Raw genomic sequence first — 20,533 nt, 5'->3', positions numbered from 1 at the left:
AGCAAGGAGAAATTAGTCTATATTATGCTTCCAACATTATTAAAATAGTATGACTACTTTAATAGTAGTTTTCTTTACTTTCTCTTTTCTCCATTTCATTTTTTTAATATTCTCTAATGCATTTGCTTGACTGAGCAAAAATATGCACCAAATTGAATATAGCAACCAAAAAAACTGTCAAATGAGAGCCATGATAATTTCTGTCCAAAAACTTATTTTTCTCCTTCATGCCATCTAAAGCACATAAGGAGCACCTGAGAGATCTGTATATGAGGAAGGTCTCAGGGAGGTTGTGGAGGACAGGGAAAGGGGCCAAATGAAAATCTGTGCATCTGCCATCCATCAGAAACACGTGTTTCAGGTGGCCATAATAGATGGCTATGCATGCGTCTAGAGAAATAATCTCGCCTCATAAACCCCCAAACTGAAAAGCTGCCTAAGATATAGAATAATTTGATACTGTTATATGCATTTTTTATTGTCTAGAACTCATTGTAAATCATCATGCTGTGTGCACTGAGAAATGAATGGTGTTCAAGGTGAGAACTCATAGACATTAATTTGATACTGTATCTAAAATATTGCACCCTCATCACCATTAAGTGATCTATAAAAGGATTGAGTAGTTCAGCCAAATAACCTTGGTTAACTATCACAAATTATTGTTCATTCACTCATCTTATGGCCGAAGAAAGAGTTGAGTATCTTGCTAAAGATCTTTAATTTGCAAGAGCTGTGCAGACCCTGTGCAAAAGGCCATTCCATGGTACTCAGCAAATCACTTCTATGCTTGTGAAAAACTGCAAGATCGCTTTTACCAGCATGTGCACGGACTTTTATTTGGCCTCAACTAAAAGGCAATGGGAAGACACGGAGACAGATAACCATCAGCTCCTCAGTCTACAAAAGGTCTATGAGTCCATTTACCAGTAATAAAACCCATCAGTTTGGCTGGATACGTGAGACAGGACATAGTGATGCTGGCTTTCCATTTTGGCTTCTTCAATCACTAACATTCTTCCCCATTAGCAAACAAAATGGACAACCAGTTTCCAGGCTGGCAATCCTAACATCTAGGAGGCTTTGTGGTATGGTTTCCATCTCCACTCTTTCCGTTTCCACAGGAAGGAGTAAAAACTGGATGTGTATTAGCAAACTGTGTTGGAATGGCAGTGCTTCTTTACCACAGGTAGGCAACTCCTGGTGTGCATCACGAATTTAAAAAGCCATGTTTAAACCACAAAATCTTAGAAATTCTTGGGTCGGAAAGGACCTTCAAGATCATCTGGTTCCAACCACCCTGCAGGGACACCTTCCATTGGTCCAGGTTGCTCAAAGCCCCATCCAGCCTGGCATGGAACACTTCCAGGCATGGGGCACCCACAACTTCTTTGGCCAGCCTATCCCAGTGTCTTACCACCTTCCCAGTAAAGAATTGTTTCCTAATATCTAAGCTAAAGGTACTTTTGTTCAGTTTGAATCCTTTCCCCCTTGTCCTGTCATATAAATAGCCTCACTTCTAATGGAGAAATATTTGGGGCAGGGGAAGGGGAAATTGAAGGACTGATAGAGAACACAATAATGAGCAACACATGTCATGACAGTAGGAAGGGATGAAGGGGATAATTTATTTATTTATGTTTATTTATGAATGCAGAGGTGAAAAGAGTATTAGAAGAACAGTAACATTTCCAAGATCTGCATCAGGACTTGTAGGACTATGAAATGAAATGTTTAAAAGGACTTTTACAATTGCATCACACAGTAGATTGAGCACAGCAGTTAAAGCTAGCAAAAGGACAAAATGACTTATATACTGCAGATCAAGAGAAGAACAATGAAACAAATGGCAAGTTTTTGGAAAATGTTTTTGATACTCAGAAAGGACAAAAATAGTGGTGTTAGAATACAATTAGTTCATGTTGCTCTGAGTTCTAGCAAACAGTCACTGGACTGTGAGCCATGCTCACTGCAGTTAATAGCAAAAAAGAAAATGTTAAGAGCTTATACAGCATATCTAATATTAATAAGCAGTATTTGACATGGCCTCAAGAAAGGTCATCCATTTCAGAGAAATGTGACCAGCAACCTTAAAAAAAAGATGCCTAAGAATCATCCTAACAGACAATGCAACAAGTTCAAGCCAAGGCACAGAAGAATTATTTCTCTTAGAGTCATATGTTAACCTGAGGCTGGAAGGGACCTCTGACAGTCACCCCGCCCCTCATCAAAGCAGGATCAACATTGAAGGTAGAAAAGTTCCTCAAGGCTGTGTCCAGTCATGTTTTGAGTATATCCATGGACTGAGATTTCACAGTTTATATGTACACCTGTTCCAGTGTTTGTCCTCCTTTTCTGTGAAACACCAGTAATCAGGAGAACAGGCAATTTATCAAGGCTGGCTTTAAAGACATTTAACTGTGAAGAAATTGGGAAGAAATTCAGTCTTCAGGCTTCTAGCAGAAGGGATTGCCCAATAAAAAGACATTATCTTTTGTTGTTTACTAGTTTCCTGCCATTATATAGAAGACATTTGCAGTATTTTAGAAATTAATTTGAGTGTGGATTAAATGGCTGTCCTCTTCTGGTGATAACTGAAATAACTTGGTTTTCCCCATTGCATTTGTCTCTTGGTCTTCTTATCCTCACAGTAGAAAATCCCCACAAAAATTGAGATGTTTTTCCACTGTCTTCCAGCACTGACACACCTGGAAAATAAACTGCCACACAAGCAAAAATCATAACAAAGAGCCAGAGCCAGATTCAGCAAAGGATTCCACAGAAAGCAGAACTGTGTGAAAGTACTTGCTTGGCTCCATTTTGCAGCTGACATAAAGCTGTCCATCTTGGAAACTGAATTCATGAGAAATCCAGACCATGCTTGGGAAGGAATGTTTCATGAAAATAAAAAAGGACTTCCCTTGTCAGAATGCAATTTTGGCCTGGGGACTGGTTGACTGAAAACTGCAAACCTGAGCAAATCTGGTGGAATAAAGTTTGTACCTGTCGGGTTCGGCTGTCTGTCTCTGCCCCGACACGGGTAGAGTGGTTCTTGGGTGGCACGCGATGCAAAGGACGAGTCTGGACTCTTCAGTTTTTCGGTCTTCAGGTTGTTTATTATTTCTTATCTACAAAATTTTTCTGTCTGCCCAACAGAGGTCTGATCTGCAAGCAGTCACAGGCACTCTCTGACCACCCACGGGGCGGTCATGTCTTTTTATACTAAAATCTACGTATACAATATTTACCTTTATTTCCCAATGCTTTTCGCCCATGTTAGCAAGTGCACCTTCACCATAAACCAATCTCTAAGTGCCAACATCATCACAGGAGATGGAGGACAAGAAGAAGAAAGAAGAAGGACAAGACACGCCCTGATCCCTCCATCTTGTCTCCATAACCCCCCTGTACCAAAAACCTTAAAGTCTGTATCTCACCCTCTAAATGTGTCTCTTTTACACCTTGTACTCTAAAGTGATTCTCTTGTCCTCAGACTCTTGTTACTTCTGTGGATGGATCAAAATCAAGCCACCAAACACTCATGGCAACATTCCAGGATTTTCGAGACCCCCAAGGGTTCTCCTGGCATCTCTGGACATCAGGAACAATGTGCTGAGATCCCACAGTACCAAGAGGAAAGCAGAAAGGAAACACACAAAAACATGTTGCGTCCTAGGTCAGCAATTTTTTGAGCTGGGATGATGCTGACTTCATGCCCTATATGCCTCTGTTATGCATGATCCATGGAGGGAGCAAATGTGCTGCATCCCTGACTGAAGCTTTTGTTGTACTTTTGCAGAAGCAACAGCTGCCCAATCTGCCAACCCTGCAGCTATGTGATTCTCCCCCTGGGGACTCATGACAGTGGTAAAAAAATCAAAATAGTATACCCTAGACTGCTTTCTAAAGAAGGCACTGCTTGTGGGACTGAGCACAGGATCACAAAACAGGGGACCTACTCTTTAGTGCATGGAAAATCACACAGCTGATCCCACCACAACTGGCAAAAAATTTGCACTTCTCTTTCCCTCCCTCTTCTTTGATACTACACAGATCCTCTGTTTGTCTGGTGTTAACAAAAACAAGACCCTAGGTCATGTGAGGAACCAAGTCCTTCATGTAATGGGAATGATAGATAAAGTCCTGGATATAAAATAAGCCAAATGAACAAAGGAAACAATTTTGTTTCAGTGAAAACCAGCAATTATTCTTTTGTTTCTTAACCACTCGTTTATATCCTTCCTTTTTCTTTCTTTCTTTTTTTATTTTTTAAATTTTATTTAAAGTGAACCTCTATGCTAGTGGTTATTACTTTGCCAGTAATGTCTGGTTCTGCCTGATAACATCAAGCTTTGTAAAACAATGTAGTATTGTCTACAGTCCCTGCTATTATAGTAAGTTAACAGTTACTGTACACAGAAGGGCCCTTCGTAGAGAAGATGAACCAAAGATATATTTTGAATTAAGCACAAAGCAAACACTCCAGCTGGCAAACATTGCAGGAATAGTTCATTCTTTCAAAAAATTGCATTGGGTTTGCACTGCCAATAGTATACACAGAGTCATTGTTTCAGTCTCAGCAAGAGGGTTATTTATACACTTTGAATGCGTTCTGCTTTCTCTTAAACTTCACAAAAGCAGTCCATTAAAAGCCATACCAAAAGTATGCGGGTTTGCCCTAATGTTTAAGGTTCGTTTTCTCTGGTGGGTGTCACTAAAGCTCATTTTAAACAGGTCTTGAGGACAGAGGGGATTATTGGGTCACACAGTCAGATCTATTGTATCTCCTAGTCCATAAAATTTATTCCAGCTACTTCTGTGAGGAGCCCAGTGGCTGACATTTGGCTCAAGTGTGTGCCTGGAAGGTTTGCAGCCTTGAATCTACCACTTACTGATGTAACTGGTTCCAACAGAAATCAACCACACTATTAAGCATTTGTATTGTACTTCCATTTGATTGTCTTTGGCTTTGATTTCCATGCTTAGGTTCCTATTGTGCTTTCCTCTGATCCTTTAAAAAGCCCTTTAATAACTGTTATTTCTTTACCATCCAAGAACCCTGAACCATCTGAATGCTGTGTATTTTTGGTTCATTGGTACTTCTGAATAAAGCCAAGAGAGGAAAAGCAGAGAAGCAGTTTTAACTGGAATCTAACTAAATTTTATTTGCTCTGTTTGGGTTCCTTTAAAAAAAAAAAAAAGTTATTTCAGTTTAAATGGGAATGTCTTGCTGTTCAAATGTGTTGTTTCTACTTGAGAAAACTTTCAGCAACTTTCAGTTTGGCAAAAGGTGTCCATCCAGAAACACCTTCCCAAAATGACCCCCAAAACCCAGAAGGAAGTCCAGTAAAATTCATGTTAATTTTTTACCTTATCCAGCCTACACTTTTTGCTAGAATGGTTCCATAAACCTATTTTAATCAGAATTTACATGTGAAAAGCAATTCAATTTTTAGTATTATTTAACATTACGATTACTTCCCTAAAGTGTACCTGCTACAAAACCCCTGCCATTCTTCTTAACTGAATATATTTGATGTGGAACATGAAATAACCATTACCAGAACACAGAAACATTAGCTGTCTTTACTGTTTCACAAGAACTAGATGTCTTTTAGTGCATCAGGAAGGGTTTCATGAGGATGTTACCCTGCATTTCTTGAATTAGAGTGTTTAAGAGTTAACTACATGCTCAATCCAAAAAAGCTGACTAGGGAGTGCATTTGAATATGTAGGAATGTCTGTCTTCTCTGTGTAGTTCTAATCACATAGTACCTATGCATCAACAACTAGGCAGAAAAATATAAGATGAAATTTACTATTAATGATCTCTAAAAAAAAAATAGCTCCCTGTGATATGACAGGACCACCATTTAGCAAATATTTATGGTCCAGAAGATATTAATTTCCCATGCTTCTGGTCTAATTTTCATACGTGTTGCACAAGACATTCTGAATGTTCATCTTTGGCTTCCCGTTCTTGCTTTCATTTAGGAGCACAAATCTAACTTGCATCATGGGAGTATCACAGGGCAAAATAACCTCTACAATTCTATCAATGGCATCTATACAATTTAATGGAAATATAAAGAGCAATTGCCATCTTTTCTGCCCTTTTTAGGCAAATAATGATATTTTCACCTCCACTGAGCTGTTAGCATGCCTTGCCATTGGTGTTACACCCAACATTAACATCCCTTCATTGTGAAGGTGATGATAATACATGACTAGTGAAACTTTCATTTTAGCCAGCATCAGCACATTGCAATCAATATAGTATTATGCCTTCTGTGATCCTAATAATCTTACTACTGGACTTACGTGGCAATCAACAAAATTGGAATGATCACTAGTCAGTAGGGATCCTCATACACTCTACAGTATTTGCTTTAGGATCAGTGAAAAAGTAGGAAATCTGCCAAGAGTTTTCTGGCTGGCAAGTCCTTGGAGGCTTATGAAACTTCCAAGACTTCTCATTTTTCAAGAAAAAAGGGCAGTTTTGAAAAGTTTAAAAAGACTGCAGGCTTTATGGAGCTTTGTGATAACTTTTAGAGGGAGCAATTTTTTATTGGGTGAAGTGACACAGACAACTTTCCAGGCAACTTTCCTAGGCCAGGTAAAAGCCTTCACTGTACCAACCTGAGCTCTGCCATTCTCTGATGTACAAGTGGCCAAGTTCTCTTGTGCTTCATCAGAGATGGACTCACCAGACTTACCCACCTGTGTTTCTCAGGAAAGACAGGCTTTACCACCTGATGGTGGCATTAAGCAAGCCTAATGTTTCACCAGATTGGAGAATATTTTTAATGGTGAAGAAAATCTTAATAATGATGTTACATCACATTCCATAATTATGGATTTTTGCATCTAATCTCTTTTCTGTATGGAAATAAAACTGTTGAACAATGAAAAATGCTGCTTCAAGAAGGAGAATAGATATGTTGATGAAAACAAACAGGTGACTTTAAAATGTAGGAAAAAGATTACTTGCAAACCTCATGCTCCTTAACGTATCTACACGGTTTATGAACTTTATCTGGTTAGTAACAAAATAGAGACCAATGAAACAGAATTCCCAGAACTCACACGTACATTTTGGCTTTATTTATAAGGTTACATGTAATATCAGCTGTTTGCTTTATTTTTGACAGAATGAAGCACCTGAATACACTCTAACTTCTACCAGCCCTTGAATTACTAAATGTTTTTCTTATAGTCTTATGAACTGCATGCCGGAATCCCTAAACCTGGAAAATTCCAAGACCTCACAGATGCCAAAGAGAGCTTGAAAAGATGAAACAGCTGAATGAAAAGATTTCAGCCACAGGAAAGAAGGGAAATAAGAGCTAATTTACTTCCATCCCACCCCAAATAATCTTACTGAGAGAACTGTAGTAGTTTGTTTGGCTTTTTGGAATAGTGGATGGCAGCAGTACAATGCAGCACTAGGAAATGCCTCTGCTCTTGCATCTGTATAAGACAAGCAACTGAGCAGATGAGCCAACATTTCTTCTATCCCTCATTTTAACTGAAACTAGAATCTGGCATGGCAAATTGAGGTACCATTGAAACAGAGCTGCTATGAAAACACAGAGGAAACCCAGTCTCAGGCTAGTTCTGACACTGCAGAGCTTTCACTTTTTACGTAAGATTTTATATAAAGTGTTTTTACCGTATAAATAGGAAGAGACGCAAGGGAGACACGAGAACATTTTAGTTATTCCTAAATAGTTCCTTTTCCTCTTCTTTGTTTTCCTGATGCACTCCCCTGATACCAGGCTGTCAGTAACACTCAGGCTTTGCTCTGCAGTCAGATATGCTGTACAGCACCAGAGTGCATGAAGGCTTTTGAATTAGTGCCTGAGTCGAGAGGTGACCCAAGAGCGAGTTGTTCAAGTCTAATCTCCCTTCCTTGCAAGGTGCTAGTCCTCCTGGACAAATTGCTTTCGCAGTCCAAAAGTAATTTCATCAATTAAGAGCCAATTTTCCCTCTACTAAAGTCTTTTAAGTCTTTCACATGTGGTCCATTATGGCCTGCTAAGTATGATGGCAAAACTGGCAAAGTCATTACCCACACAGCAGTGGAAGCTTCGTGGAAGGGCATTGCAAGGCAGTCTCCAGTGACTGTGTATGCTGTGCCAGGAGTTCCAGTGGGATGGGGCAAATCCCCCAGGAACAGGTCACAAGCCTGTGTACCTTTCAGATCTGATAAATACAACTGCCACTTTCCCTCCTGTTGTTAACCAGTAAGAAATTTCTTTACTGGTGATAAATGCACTCAGTGAAACTATTTAGATAGTAGCAGTTGATAATTTACTAGAGAAGATTCTTAAAAAAAGACAGAAAAAAATAAATGGGGATATCTCTGGTGTATTGATTAGCAGATGGATATTCATATTATCAGAGATACAAAGCAATTTAAGCAAAGGAGTGAGAATTGAAATGGATTGGTATCATTAGTTAAGCTGAATAGCATGATGCAAGAAACAAAATGAATTTTGAGCATTTTAAAAGAAGCAGCTATGAATGTTCTAATTTCAAAGTAGAAATAAATAGAAATTTAAAAAGAAAAAGTTTCAGTAAGTCTGTTTAAAGTTGCTTCAGCTTCCTGGAAGAGAATTACTACAATGAGGACGGAGACTGGATGCCTCAGGAAAAAATTGTTTTATAGTGACTGCAATCAGTATCAGAGTGGCCCAAATATGCTGGGTCTGTCTGCTCTGGTGAGCCCCAGCTGGGATGCCCTGATGGGCTGACAAGCCAGTGGAGGTGAAGTTGGGAGTGCAAACAGAAGGTAGCTGGTCTGTCCTGAGTGGGATCCATGCTGCAGATGCTGGGTGCTGCATTCCTACTGTGAGAAACTCTGCTTCCCCTGGTGAAAGAATCCACAAACCTCCACTTTAAAAGCCAGAAATTATGAAAACCCCTCTTGAGGGGTTACCCTGTAGAAATATGACAACCTAATAAACAGAGCTCTGATGAAATATGGTCTACATCTGCAGTCATTTTATAGTTGACCAAATGTGCAGCCTGGAGTTTGTATTTGCTAGAGCTAAGATAATAACAGGCCTGAGAACTCCCAGTGGTTGTTTGCTTTGATTTGCAGAATATTTGTTACACCACATTATAATCAAAAACTGGGTATATCCGCTGGTAAAAATCACATGAGTAACAAAAACAAAGCTTCTGCCAATATTGCTTTATATTAAAATAAGGGCGGGAAATGAAAAGATTTATTATGAGATAATGAGGGTTTTGTTTTGTTGTTTTTGGGGTTTTTTTGGCTGAAACATCCTATGGCCTGTGCTAGGACTCAGTAAAAAAAACCAAAAACAACAAATTAAGGCAATAATCTACAATATGCTTATCACCCTGTTATCTGTGATTCAGGTCACTTAAAAATGCATCAAGAATGTAGGTACTCCTTCCAGAAATTCAAGTCATGTTGTACGAGGTAAAGAGGGAAAGAAGAAAGTCCATTCCACAGTGTAGGTTGAGAAGAGGATCAAGGTATGAGCACCAGGCAATTTCAGCGGCTGAAAGAGTCAGCGCTATAGAAAAGGGCAGTGGCAGATTTACTTTCCTAGCTCTCCATCTGTTCAGAAAGTAACACTGACCCAACTGGCAAGGTGCTCACCCTAGTTTGTTTTAAAGAGGATTTGGGAGTTGCTGTACTTACAGCAGGCAAATTTGAAATTCAGTTACACTTGAGGAGGAGTCTGCAAATCTGATGGAGAAATGTAGGTAGAAGAGGCCTTTACAGGAGTGAATTATTATCAGAGAGAAACACACATAAACAGCAGAATAAGGAGCTGTGAGTCCAACAAAGTAGTCAAGGTGTCTGAAATGCCACTTGATGGCCATCCTTGTTTTGTGTGCTCAGAAGGAGAAAAACAAACAAAGCAATAAGGTTAAACTGTTATGCTAAATTATGAGTGTAATTCTTCCTCTGAGGAAAAAGAAAAGCCCCGTGGTAAATGCCAAAAGCAAGGGTAAAAGTAGGGTATACAAGAAAGGATGCTTGTAAAGAAAACAGCATTTCAAAAATTTAACCAAAGATCTCAAACAAACAGAAAAGTTCAAGGGTTTTGTTTTGCTTTGCTTTTCTTCTTTTTAGAATTCAATACACTAGAAACAGCAAGACAAGAAGTAAGGGCTCAGAAAATGCAAGAAACAGAAAAAGAAGTCAGAGAAAGACCTCAAAGAAAATCTATTATACTTCACAAAAAAGCTCAGAAGTCAGGTAGTAAAGTGAAAGCTGAAGTATGGAGTGTCTGCTTTTTTTCAGGCTGCAGGAGGGAGATTAGTCTTCACCAGACACTGAAACAAAGTAAATAGGGAAATGGGGCAACACAGACCAGAGCAGGGTAAAGAGTAAATTAAAGAGTGTTTAGACCGTACAGATGTATTTGAGTCAGCAGTGCCTGACAAAATCCATGTCAGTGTACTTAAGGAACAAAGCAGCTGACAAAGATCTGAGATCCCACACAGACCGGGGAGGTATGGGAGGACAGAGTCTGAAAAGAAGGAAAAGGGCTGGAATTCCAGGGCAACCAGTCTAATTTTTTTTACCCAAGAGAATTGTTACCAAAACCCAATGCTTTTACAGACACCTAGGGAGTAACAAGGCACAAACGTGAAGATGAAGCTGCCTACAGTTCACTTCAAACTGCAGGGCACATCACAATGAGAGCTACAGGAGGTCTCTGCTGCTTAACACTCACTTTACATTTTCTCTTTAAGAACTTACTGCTCCAACAGAGAATATGTATCTGAACTACCTGAGAAAAAGCAGGCTCAGGAACATTGTCAGGATTCAAATTCAGCTCATTCTTGTTGAATCCAGGGATGAGTGGTCTGGAATATTTCAGATTAAATTGAATGAAGATAGGTGCAGAAAGCTATGCTGCTTGAAGAGAAATCAAATGTGCAAAATCTGGAATAACAAGCTGGGAAAAACCTTGCAGGGAAGCAAAAAAATCAAAAATCTGTGGCACCTACAGGATACCAGAACATATCCTGGAATGGAGAAGAATTCCAACCAGTCCAAGATCTTGTTAATGCCTCGCTAACATTTAATCATGCATGTAATTTAAGCATATATTTAAGAAGGAGGTTGAAACTGTAGGCCAAGATAGTAGTACTGTGAAGAAATAGAAGTCTCCATGCCATGTGACCATGGAGAAATGTTACAGAGCTTTGTTGAGGAGATCTCTCAGGGATGTCTAGAAGCACATCTCAGCTGGGTGCGGCAGCTCCTTCAGCCACTATTCAATCAATTCAGTAAGTGCAGGTATTCTCTTCCATGACAGACCGAGAAAATTAATTTAAGTCATTGCGTTGGAAATACTTCTGCATTAGAAACTTTTTCTGAAAGGACTAAAGAGCATAAAACACTGGCTTCAGGCTGTAAGCAGGTTAGAAATGCCCCTGCAGCATGAGCACTTCTCACAATCTGCTGTGACACTATACTATATATCCATATAGTCAGACTTGGTGTCCACTAGGAGATCTCTGAATGGAAGATGCTGGAATTATGTTATGTTGGTACCCAGGATGGAGATCTCAGTCCCCATACCAAGCACACATTACCTGAGATTAAATATAAGGGCAGGAAAAGAAGAACCTGAACACCTTAGTCTGAGAGATATTAGCAGAAGTGTCACTTGCAGGATCTCCAAAACAACTGTTCTGCTCTGCTGCCTGCTTTAGGAACCTGAGATCATCTGCAGGGTCCACTGCAGGTTGTGCACCACCTCTTAGCAAGTACATAACAAATCATAGAATAAGGAGGAGAGAAACAAGTAAGAAAAGGAGACTGGAGGGATGAAGTTTTGAGGGAAATAGAGATGTTTGGGGAACCAGTTACACCATTTTCTTCCTGTGCCAAAATGCTTTAAAAAGGCAATGGAGGTCAGTTGTTCTGGCAATAAAGGACAGGGAATAATTTTGCAGCAAGGTCTATTGAAGGTGATACGAGAGTAAGGTCACCAAAGCCATAGGATGACATCTCATGACAGTCCCCTGAAGAAGAAAAAACACAAAAGACCTCCTTGCTGTCATTTATAAGCTCCCTTCTCCCACCCTGTGAGTCCTTCCCCAGATCAATGCCTTCATACAGGGATAACTGAAGGGCTCCAAGTATTTGTCCATCCACTCCATCTGTGTGTCAGTCTGTAGTGGTACAGAGGGGAATGGAGGGGGAGTACAGGGTTTTCTGAGTGACTGTCAGGGAGGGAGAAGAGGACAGTACAGCTTGGTGGTGAGACAGTCAGCAGCGATACAGATGCCTCTTTTTCAGATGGTCATAGAATTTCTGCCACTTAATCGGTTTCCTTCACTTGGTATTTTTCCTAATTCACATTTCTACCTCCTTTATCCTTTTTCCTCTCTGTCTGTTTCCCATAAACTTTTCTCTCTTGTCTTACCATTTTTTTCCAATATTCCTTTAATTTTTTTCCTTCCCAGAATGAGACCCTACATTTCCAAGTCACATTTTGATTGTCTGGTTGGGGTGGGTTTTCTCTCCGGTGGCTACATTCTATAGCTGGACTCGGCACATATTTTCACTGTAGAGCTCTTTTGCCAAGGAAAACATGGACTTCTCTGAACTGTTCAGCACTAGAAAAGACCAGGCTAAGGAGGAGCATGATGCTGAAAGGGAGAATGACGGGAAAGTGTTCCTTAACATGTAATATACCTGATTCAAGCAGGAAACTTGGCAGACCTGACCAAGGAAAAGCAGGACCAGACTGCCTAACATCTGCTCAGAATTACCTATGGGCCAGCAATCAAGAGGTGCTAACACCCAGCACAGATCCTTTATTTCTTTTCAGCAAGAAATCTCTTCAAACCCTAGTGGACAACCCTGGTGCTGTGTCTTCCCACCAAGGCAAACAAGTCACTAATTGGATCACCTTCTTGGAAGTCTGATGAATGCATTGAGATGTGACCATTTTAGGAATTTCAGCCTGAAGGAGAAATTTAAAGAAAGAAAAATAATAATTTGAAGAGTGATGTTGCATCCAGTGGTTCTCAGGAAAAAAAAAAAGGAAAGTGAGGAATAGGTACTATTAACAATGAAAGAAATCAGATATGCTATTACAGAACAGTTCAAATGGTCAGATAAAAGGCTGATTATGTGGCTTTTAGAATGTAATTTCGACCATTACCAGCCACTTTCTGTCACAGCAGATAATTACTACTTGTGAGATGTGACCAGAATACTTGGTGACAAAGATCTCTGCAGTCCAGACTTCAATTTCAATCTTAAAGTGGTCTGTTTTCAAAAATCACACATCATTTCACAGAGTGCTTCGACAGAAGGAAATCAGCCAGTCAGATGCCTACAGTGAAGCTGCTCCCTGCAACTCCAATTCTTTATGTAGCCAGACAGAGAAAGCCTCACAAAGAACTGCAGCTCATTTTACCATCGAGTGGCTGTCCTGCACACAACAACAGGGCAATCTATTCCTCTTTTGCAGGTACAAAAGTGATTGATGACCCAAAGGAGAGCTGGAAAAACACCCTTATACCTTAAAATGCATAGTCTGAGGTGATCTCTGCACGCTGACCATGAGCATTTTCTTTGTTCTCTCGCATTAAACAGATGCATAAACAAGTATCAGAAACAAGAAAGTTATTATATTAGTTATTATATTAGTTATACTATATAGTTAACTGAAATGAGACAGTTATTAAGAAAGTTTCTTGGATATAGGATCAAAAGGATGCTGATTGAAAATAAACATTTTGCTTATTTTCAGCCTTAAGATGAGACAGTGGAGATTCAGATTAGATATTAGAAATTCTTTTTCACTGTTAAAGTGGTCAGGCACTGGAATAGGCTGCCTAGGGAGATGGTGGAATTACTATCCCTGGAGGCATTTAAGAAGCATCTGGATCTGGCACTGGGTGATGTGGTTTAGTGGTTTAGGGGTTACAGTGGTAGTACTGGGTTGATGGTGGGATTTGATAATCTTAAAGGTATCTTCCAGCCTTGATGGTTCTATGAATAATGCAGGCATTTGTCAATAGACCACTATTTCTATTAGAGCAAGGAAAAAAAAAAGGGGGCAAGGAAAAAGTGAAACGCGCTCTGAGTGCATTTTCAATGCAGTGTTGATGGAGAAACAGGTCCTCCTAAGAGCAGTCTCTTAGTTTGTTTTCCATAAATCTGTTGGGCAACTTGAATCAATAGAGTCTTCTGGAACACCTGAGGGCTGTTAGAGCTCTTTTCCATCATACACTGGTTTATAACAGCTCAGTTTATTCAGGCTGAGTGTGTCCGTTTGCATATCTATCCTTAGAACTAATCTGAAATAATGATGTAATAATGGTTTTAAGGATAGGCCTCTGCCATATAAATCTTAGGTTTTAAATTATACAGAGGCCCAGTGGCCCTTTAGAGCTCTTGCACTCCCTGACTGATAAGATTTAAGTCCCTGAGGTCCAAAATTAACTGTGCTATAGCATGCATTATGGCTGCATCACAGAGCAATTTTATCAGCAGTAGGAGACAGCAGAACTGCACAAGTCTGGTGCTATCAATAGGAAGTGATGACTCACCCAGCTAGTGCTTTCAAAGTGGCAATATCCTATTCACTAAAAATACCTTTTGAGGGTGATAAGTGACCCCATTGCCAGGAATAGGTGAAAGAATGTTAGCAGCAAGAAGAAGGAAAAAGAAGCCTTTACACATCACACCCTTTACTTCTGATACCCGTGAAAAAAGCTCATTTAGGCTGTGAGTTTGACCATTAAATTGAGTGAGCTTTTCAAGCTTTATTGACATGATTTTTGAACTGAGATGTCATCCTTATAGAACAAGTTCATATCAGTCTTCACAGGGCCCACTGACAATGTTCTGATTACATAAACACAGACAGATACAAGGCCTGGGACATGTTCAAAAAGCGCTGAGATAAAAGAACAACCTGACTTGAATGAATGGTGGATAATGTTTAGGACAATAGGTGAAAGGTGCTCAGGAAAGTTAAAATAAAGAGTTCTTAGTACTCAGAATGAATCCTAAAGAGGAATGACATGAGTTGGTGGTGTGTAAGCCTGTCTATCCTGCCATTCAAAGATTTCGAAGACCATTTTTATGCAGCTCCAGAAGCAGTGTTTGATAGGCTTAACAGTGCATGTGGCACCCTTCCAAATCTGCATGAGGCAACACGAATTCAGGTTGCTTCCAGCTTTCTAGAGAATAGATTGGATGTTAAGTAGAGCAAAGCAAAGCAGGTTTCTGCTATATGTCTAGACATGGATGGTAAATGACTTTTTTGAGGGTGCACTGATTAGAAAAATGACTGCTTGCCCTTGAGTCACTGCCAAGCTCAGACTGGCTCTATATCATTGATGAATACTGATGCAGGAGGAATGAATAAACTTCTGCAATAACATTCAGTCTACACTGTCACTGAGAACTTTTTGAAAGGAAGAATGTGGATAATCTACTTATGTAAAGGAAAAGGAAGAAACAAAACTGCATTTTAAGCCATCTTAATTTATAATATTGTTCAGTGGGCTGTAGATTTAATGGCTTCCTATTTTATATATAATCATGTATTTTCTTTGTTAGCAGACTGACATTGATTTCTAAAAGAATACAGATGTAGGTTAAAGATTCTTGGGTTTTGTGCTCTTTACTAGGGTTTTGTCCTCTTAAGTTCCTCTGGTGTTTAACAACCTGCGTGCTCCATAGGAGAAAACCTTCCCCTAACTAACATCTATTTTTCTTTATTACAGAGTCATTCTTCTCCTTCTATGAATCTCACAAGGATTTTGATGCTCTTTTTGAGAATTTCAGACTCTTCCATACTTGGCTGATGTTGGACAATGAGTTCAAATATCATCAAGTCCCTGGAAAGCCAAACACATAAATGCAGATTGAGAGCAAGTACATTTTGTCTCTGTTAGAAGTCAGCAACAAAGGGACTCCTTGAAATGCTGGATTTGCCCCTGGCTTTTTGCTGAAACTGCTCCTCAGCTTCTGGATTTCTCTCTAGTGAAACAGAAAAGTGATGTAAGAGAACTCTAATTCCTAAACTGCAAACACCAAGTGAAATATATGTACAGGCTTTATGTTAGGCATCGATAAAGGTAGCAGACTTTTCTTTGGACTGGAGCTTTTATCAGCTTGCTTGTAATCCATTATGGAAAGGTCAGTCAAAATCTGCAGTGCTCATTCCAGACTCACAATTCAGATGTGTCTCCTTGGCCTCTTCTTGAAGGACACAGAAACAATAGGAGCAGAAGAAGTGGAAATCCAGGGAAATGACAAATTATTTAAGAAAGATAGTCAGAGAGTTCCAGCAAGATAAGAGCAGTGCAACAAATCAAGATGAGGCAAATACTAGGTCCCAGCTCCTACTGAAACCACCTAAAGGGCAGACTGGTGCTGTCAGAGATATTCATGTCTCCTGATTATCTCTGGCTACACGTTCCCATCACCAGTTGTGTACCAGTGCCTCTGTGACATGAAAGAATCAGAAAACTAGTCTGGTCAGAAACCTATCACTTTTTATTATTTTTGGACTGGTTTTCAGGCAGATCAGTTTACTGAACTGGTTCACTGGACATCAGGATGAATAGTAGAGGTAGCAAAAAAGGAGAATTGGGAATGTATGGCCAAGGTTAGGTGAGACAGGCTCCACTTCTGTTGACTTAGGACCATCATAAAATCACAGCCTAAGCTGTAAATACTTGAAAAGCTGGTAGATATTTCTTTCAGAGTGCAGCTGTGCAAGACAATTCATAGGTAGTGAAACATATGGAGTTCTGGGTCCCAAGTAATTGTGTTCGCTGGGCAGATGCAACACTTTAGCTAAAGAAATTCTCTTTGATATTAATATAAATAAATTTAAGCATCAGAAGCTATTAAAGAAGCTATTGGAAATGGCTGCATATACACAAGTCTTAGGGGGGTGAAATTATGTAATTTCTTCCAGCAAAAAACAACAAAAAGCTGTAGGGTGAGTTGCCCAACCCACAGGACGTCTTCTATATAACTGAGAAAAAGCTGTAGATGATGTCAAATGATTGCAATAATGCTGCATTCTTTTTCTTTCTTTTAAGATAACCCAATATATGCACACATCTGATAAATTAAAACTGCTGTTTATAAGTAGCATGAAGTTCTGAAACCAGGAAACAAAGGTAGTTCCTCTTTCAAGCTGCTTCTTCGGTGACATTGCTATATTAACAGCTCAATTTCCCTTTCTTTGACAACCAAGCATCCCTGGCAAGGAAGTTTCATTGAATGTCTTATTTCTGAAAACTGCATTTTTTGAGAAAAAAGTTCAAGATACCAGGAGATAGATCTATATTAGTAAATTCAATTCCAATATCACACATTTCATATCACCTATTTATTTCCTGGGCATGTGTTCCTCCATATGTAGAAACAATTGTCGAAAAGGCTTAAGAATATTCTAAATCCAAGCAGGATGAGAAACAGTATAAAAAAAAAAGGACCTTTCTGCTTTGGGGGAAATAGAGATTATGTTATTCAATTTTACTTGTTTTTCACTTTTTTAAATTTTAATTTTTAATTTTGCCATTTGACTGAAATGATTCCTAATCAATAAACTATTTTGAGTTGGTGTTTTCAGGGGGAGTTTGTTGATGGAGGTTTTACTTTTCTTCTTCTTCCTAGGTACCATGTAATGTGTGTCTTAAAACATGTGTTCTTCCACTCAGGAAAGAACATCCTCAGAGACACCAATTCCATATTTAAAATATATTGCATTTTGATGCCTCATCCACCTGGCTGAAGATGGAGTTGAAATACTACTTTGTGCACAAGCTTTTGATCTAAATATAATTTTTTAGTACTATTTTTCCCCTTGGGAAGAAATAGAACAAAATAAAAATTTAATAAGTTCACCTTGAGGGGAGGTATATTTTATCTTGGGTTTTTTAAAACCAGTAGCATGACATGGAAATGATCTTAGGTTTTGTAGAAGGTTTTGTTTTTTTTGCTTTCTCTGTCTGCTTTCACCATTTCCATTGCCTCCCATCTTTTACCTGAATCAACCCTTCTTTCTCTTTGATAATCAAACTTCCATTTAACTTCTAGCCTTGTCATCTCTGTAGTTAAGTGAAATAAGCATAACAGTGCATGATGCCTCAAAAATGATGAACTCATAAATAAGCTACCTCTGCAAAAATAAATATCTACATGAATAATGGTAGGGTGATCTCATCTATGTACACAGGAATTCCTTAATTCCAGATTATTGCACATTTGTCCAAACTTACTTATTGCTTTCAGTATCTAAAAAGTGGTGAGAGCCCAAGTTTCTCTATGTTTGAAAATTGATGAAAGCTTCCTCTTAGCTGAATTCTCAGGTGTCCAGGAAAGACCATTTTATGGCCATTTTTTACAAGTTAACACATTGGGGGGGGTCTTGCTTTAGGAATTAACATTAGAAATGGAACAGTTTTGATTTTCCCCCTGTGCTGCTTAATTCACAAATTGCAGATGAAGGTATTTATCTTAGGCAGATATCTCTTGGGTCCCCATCCCCATTCATGGAAACTGGGGTCTGGACTCAGTCTCCTGTGGCACCCTTTTGCCCTTTTGCCTGGTTTCTTTCCAGAGGATGCTGAGCTGCAGAAGGATAGGATATGCTTGGTTCTGAGCGGGGAGTTCAAATCCATGTTTTGGAATCTAGACATGAGTGTTAGCAATGCAGTGACAAAGGAGGGGAAACTGCACAGGGAGAGAGTCTGGGCTTTATGGAGAAGAGAACAAAGTCATAGCCTGGTTATGGTTTCTGTCTAAATCTGTATCACCAAAAAATGACAGAGATAAAAAGCACAGCCTTCTTCCATTTCCCCAGGGAAAGCCTGAACCAGCCATCGAGATATTTATCACTATCAGGTGAGGGAAGGGCAGGTTTTGTATCCTGACTTACATCTGTCATCTGAACATGACAGTCCTCACTCTCAGTGCAGCATTGCTTTCCCAGGAATGCAGCAGCAGATGAAGCTGCATGCTCTGGCCTAACTCTGAATAGACAGTGTACATTGTAAAGCCACATTGCTATCATTTTTTTGCTTTGGGTGCAATGCATGCCTTCTACTTCAGTTGTAGACACTGCTCAAATGTAGGCTAATGTGTTTCTGTTCTTAGTGCTCTGTTTCCTGAACATCTCAAGATCTTGATCATAAGAGATGTAACAAAAATTCTATTTCTTTTTAATAACTACAATTCTATCAAGAGACAATAACATAACTCCAGGTCTCCAAAGTAACACATGAAAAAATTACAAGAGAAAACTCTCAACAGACTTGGGATATGACTGGTTGCAAGCAGTTCAGTTGTTGGTCACAACTAAAATATGGGGCTTGCTCTTAATAACTTCTTTCACTATTAAAATAAGATGCTTTTTAATTTGAAAAAAAAATTAAATCCACCTACCTATACATTTCTTGGCCTACTTGTGTATTTACCTACCTAATTACCAAGCAGCCTGCCTATAAGTCAAAAACATTATGTTGCAGAGGCCCACCTTTGTTAAGAAGGGAAAAAATGAGTGCTGTGTGATGTTCTGTGTCCCTTGGTTCACAGAGGTCTAATCAGAGATAGATTCAGAACTGAATAGCAAAAAATGAGCTAGTGAAATCAGAGTGGCTTTGGTTGAATAACACAATAAGGGAAGAATCAACAAAGCTGGCTGTGCAGCTAAGATGTACATCAGCTTGTAATACTTGATACTTCTCAACAGGAAGAGTTCTGCTACAGTTATGGGTAAAGCTATATTTGAGAGGCTTGAATTTCCAGACTCTGAATACATCAATCAGATTGTGCAGTTCACAAAAAGGAAAAGCCTGAATATCATGTTTCATGAAGGTGAGACAACTTTGATGTCGTGACTCTCACCTCAAGATGTCTAGAGCAGCAGTGCTTGGGAAAAAGTGCAACTGAAGGAGCCTGTAGGCTCTAGACAGCTTTTGGTTTATTGCAGCCTGTCTGATGCCTCCAGAGGCTACCTAGAACAGAGGCTAGACATTGTTAAAGGAATAAAGCAGATATTTATTAAAAAGGCCTTCAAAGGATACACCTTGGGCAGTACAAGAGCCTGGCCATGGCTCCACCCAGGATGGACAACAGGTCACACGTTTTCACACTTTTATAAGTTTCGGTCCATTTACATATTGGGGTTAATTTTCCAATTACAGCTTCAGGTTATGAAATCCTATCCTCTCAGTTTGCTCTCCTCAGTTCACCATTGTTTACACTTTTTGAGCCTGAAGCTGCAACGGTGTCCTTGGTTCTCAGGCTGGAAAAGGATTGTTTTGTCTAACTAAACTGTGAAGAGAACTTGCTAACACTTGATATGAAGTTCAGAATTATATGCTAATGCAGTACAGAATCTGGAAAATATGAAAGCTAAGACTTTAGGCATCACATCAGCATACAAAGTTGCAGGAATGACCTATTCCTTATTGAGAGCAAGGTCTGACAGAGGAAAGCAAGGCATAGATGGATTTCAGCAAAGAGTACTTCTGTTGGAAGTTC

General features: G+C 39.4%; 1 long non-coding RNA gene across 1 annotated transcript in view; it reads left to right on the top strand.

Moving 5' to 3' along the window:
• The first annotated feature begins 3,010 nt into the window (after positions 1 to 3,010).
• Positions 3,011 to 20,533, top strand: part of LOC139586411 (uncharacterized) — a 447,190-nt gene continuing 429,667 nt past the window's right edge. The window contains exon 1 of the long non-coding RNA XR_011677765.1: positions 3,011 to 3,625. This is a non-coding gene — a long non-coding RNA (uncharacterized lncRNA). The remainder of the gene's footprint in view (positions 3,626 to 20,533) is intronic.

Source organism: Agelaius tricolor, unplaced genomic scaffold (genome assembly GCF_023055355.1).
Source record: "Agelaius tricolor isolate 1412-34295 unplaced genomic scaffold, bAgeTri1.0.p SCAF_2, whole genome shotgun sequence".
Lineage (NCBI taxonomy): Eukaryota > Metazoa > Chordata > Aves > Passeriformes > Icteridae > Agelaius > Agelaius tricolor.
Note: the sequence above shows the minus strand (reverse complement) of the source record. Positions and strands in the feature narration are given on the sequence as shown.